A 3665-nucleotide genomic window follows, 5' to 3' on the forward strand; every position below is an offset into this window, starting at 1 on the left:
TCTTCTGCCTCCATCATGCTAAATAAAATGAAGGTATGATTGCAGGAGTTCAAACTACCATCTTGGACCAAGAGGCCACACCTAGGGATGTCAAACAACAAACTGGAGGAGCTTAAATTCCTGAGGACAATGTGGAACAGAGTCACCATACAAGCCATGGACTGCATATTTCTTGAATTTGATGTGAGAAAAAAATAAACATATATATTTTTATAACTTACTCTTAGAGCCTTTATTACTCACTCATATCATTGACCTATTCCTAACTGACATATTCACCCAAACCCATCTAATCAAAGCAATAACAAAAAGTGTCACAAACCCATGGAGTGCCCTAATTCAGAGGACCAATTTTTCCTTTTGATATGGAAGAACAGAGGAGAAAGAATTAAGTCTTTGCCTGTTAAAGCACTGTGACCCTCTCTTACAGTAATTATGGCTTAATCTTACTGGAAACTCCCTCTCTGCTGAAATATTGGTCACCCCAAGGGTCTGCAGAGCAGAACCTAGCATAATAAGAGCTTGCTGAAATGTCTTTCCCCTGCAGCACATGCTTACAATTTGAGTTTGGTTCAGGAAGCTACTCTCCCATTTCTCTTAAGATCCCCTGTCTGTACAAGGTGAATGGGACTTATATCTGCTTTGCTGTCTGTAGAGAACTCTAGAAAAAGTGACAAATGGTAATTTCTATATGGAATCTTTAACGTTAAGGCATATGGGATAAAGATTCTGGTGAAGGATCAGTGATGTTCTTCATAATATATGCTGATAAAATTTGTCTTTGGAGCACGGAAATTGCTACAATGAGTTAAGCCATGGTTAATATATCCTAAAATTTGACTTCCAATTTCCACCCATACTTGTGAAAGAAGGTCTCCAGGTCTTTTCTGATATAATCCTATAGGCAGGCTAGGGGTTCCTTCTTAGGATGCTTTCAGGACATTTTTCTTTATGAACATTTTCCATGAAGTTGAATGTCATTATTGTTGCTCTAAATTTGCTTGGCCTATTTCTTTCTCCTTCCCTAGCTTCCAACTTTCCTTCCTTCCTTCCTTCTTTCCTTCCTTCCTTCCTTCCTTCCTTCCTTCCTTCCATTTTTTATTCCTTTTTAATTTTTATTTTTCATGTCTTTCTTTCTATATTCCTCTCTTCAATTACTTCCCTCTTTTATCTTTCTTCCTTTATTGCTTTTTGTCTTCCTTTTATTTTTTATCTCTTCCTTTTCTTCACTCCTTCCTTCCTTTCTGCCTTTCATTTCCCCTTTTCTCTCCTTCTCTTCTTTTTTCCCCTATTTGTTTTCTTCCTTCCTTCTGTTCCTTCCGGTCTGATTTTTCCTGTTTACTTCTTTCATTGCTCCCTCCCTCCATCCCTCCCTCCCACTTTCCTGCTCTTCGTTCCTTCTTTTTCACTTCCTTTCCTGTTTTTCTTTCATCCTAACATTTCTTTTTTCATTCTTCCTTTTCTTTAATCCTTTTTATCCTACTTTCAGTACTTTTGTTTCCTCTTTTTTCCTTCACATGTTCTCTTCTTTTTATTCCCTTTGTATTTTTCTTTTTTACTTTTTGCCTTTAAGCCATTTTTTCTTTTTCTTTCTCCCCCTACATTCTTTTCCACTTTTCTTCTTGTCTCTTTTTGTTTATTCCATAAAGCATTTACTAAGCATGTGTTGGCAATATTTGGGTGATAAATGTTATATAAAACACAGTTGCTTCTTTAAGAAGACTCTAACATAAACACTTTAATCTGAAACAATAATGTCTACACTAATGTATGTACAAAATGTTACAGAACAAAAATAAGGAAAAACTTATGACTAGTTGGAATGGAGCTAAGTGACACCATAGCTTTGATGCATATGACTTCAAGTATTAGTCTTCAACATGAGCCTTTGTCAGATGGCAAATGAAATGGAATCACAAAGGCAAGCAGTTATGCTAAAGCAAAGTGTATTTGGGGAACTCCAAAAATTTTAGTATGAAAGGAATGCAAATAGTAAAATAAAAAAGGCAAATTGAGATCAGGTGTGAGATCAGGTGTGAAGAGCCATGTATGCTATGATAAGAAAACTAAACTTTATTCTGTTGGGATTTAACAGAATAGGAGTGATTTTTTTAAAAGTGCATATTTTTACAATGTTGCTTTGCAAGCCATGAAGAGGTGAAAGTTAAGAGACTAGGACAAGGGTATCATTAGGAGACCACGGCAATAACCAAGAGTACAGACGCCCTCAGATAAAGATCAGCAAACTTTTTTTTTCTGTAAAGGGCCAGATAATATTTTGTCTGCCTTTACTCAATCTTACTTTTGTAGCCCCAACCATATACAACTGTATACAGGAATGACAGTATACAGTCATTTACACATACATACATAATACAAAATACATGCATTTATGTATATATAACTAAATTTTAGTAAAACTGGATTTATGATCACTGAAATTAAAATATGAAATCATTTCCATGTTTTATGAAATATTATTCTTTCAGTATTTTTCTATCATTTAAAATGTAAAAAATGGTTTTAGCTCATGGGTTGTATAAAAATAGTTGGCAGGTCCATTTGTCCTGGAAGCTAAAATTTGTTAACTCCTGGTCTAAAAGGTTTCCACCCAACTATCCGGAGTAGGAATAAAGAGTGTAGGAGAGTTTCTAGGTTGATTTTGAAAGGTAGACTTGGCAGGATTTAGTGACTATTTGGATGAAGTTTGTGAGAAAGGGTGTCTAAGATGCTTTCAAATTCCACCTTCAGTAACTAGTAGTTGATACAGGTCAAGCATCGTTAAGTCCAAAAATCTGGAATCCAAAATGCTCCAAAATTCAAAACTTTTTGAGTGTGGACATGATGTTCAAAAGGAATGCTCACTGAAGCATTTTGGATTTTGAATGTTCTGATTTGGGATAATCAACCAGTAAGTGTATATAATACGAATATTATAAATTTTTTAAAAAAATTTAAAATCTTAAACATTTCTGGTGAGGGATAATCAATGTGCAATCGTAAATAAAATACTGGTAAAGGAGATGAATGCCAACTTATACAACATGAAGGGAACAAACTGAGATTTAGCTATGTGTATCTTTATTTTTACAGTCTTAGATATTTATATTTATTTTACTGACTTAAAATAAGCTGCACATATTTAGAACGCACAATCCGATGAGTTTTGACATGTGCATACACCCATGACACCATCACTACAATCAAGATAATGAACATATCCAAACATCAAAAAGTTTCCTCTTGTCTGTTTCTTAATCCTCCCTCCTACCACTTACTACTCCCACTCCTATCCAGTTACACAGACAACTACTGATACATTTTGTACCTTCTGGAATTTTATATAAATGAATCCATCAAATATGTATGTTTGTCTACTTTCTTTTGTTCCATATAATTATTTTGAGATCCATTCTTGTTGTTGTGTCTATAAATAGTTGATTACTTTTTGTTAGTGAGTAGTATTCTATGGAAGGTGCACAGCACAAATTGTTTACTTATTCACCTACTAATGGGCATTTGAATTATTTCCAGTTGTGGCTATTGAAAAAATATGGCTGGTGGCTGAGCATGGTGGCTCACAACTGAAGTCCCAGTGCTTTTGGAGGCCCAGGCAGGAGGATTGCTTGAGACAAGAAGTTTGAGGCTAGCCTGAGATCAGCAGA

Source organism: Hylobates moloch, unplaced genomic scaffold, assembly GCF_009828535.3.
Source record: "Hylobates moloch isolate HMO894 unplaced genomic scaffold, HMol_V3 SCAFFOLD_5, whole genome shotgun sequence".
NCBI lineage: Eukaryota > Metazoa > Chordata > Mammalia > Primates > Hylobatidae > Hylobates > Hylobates moloch.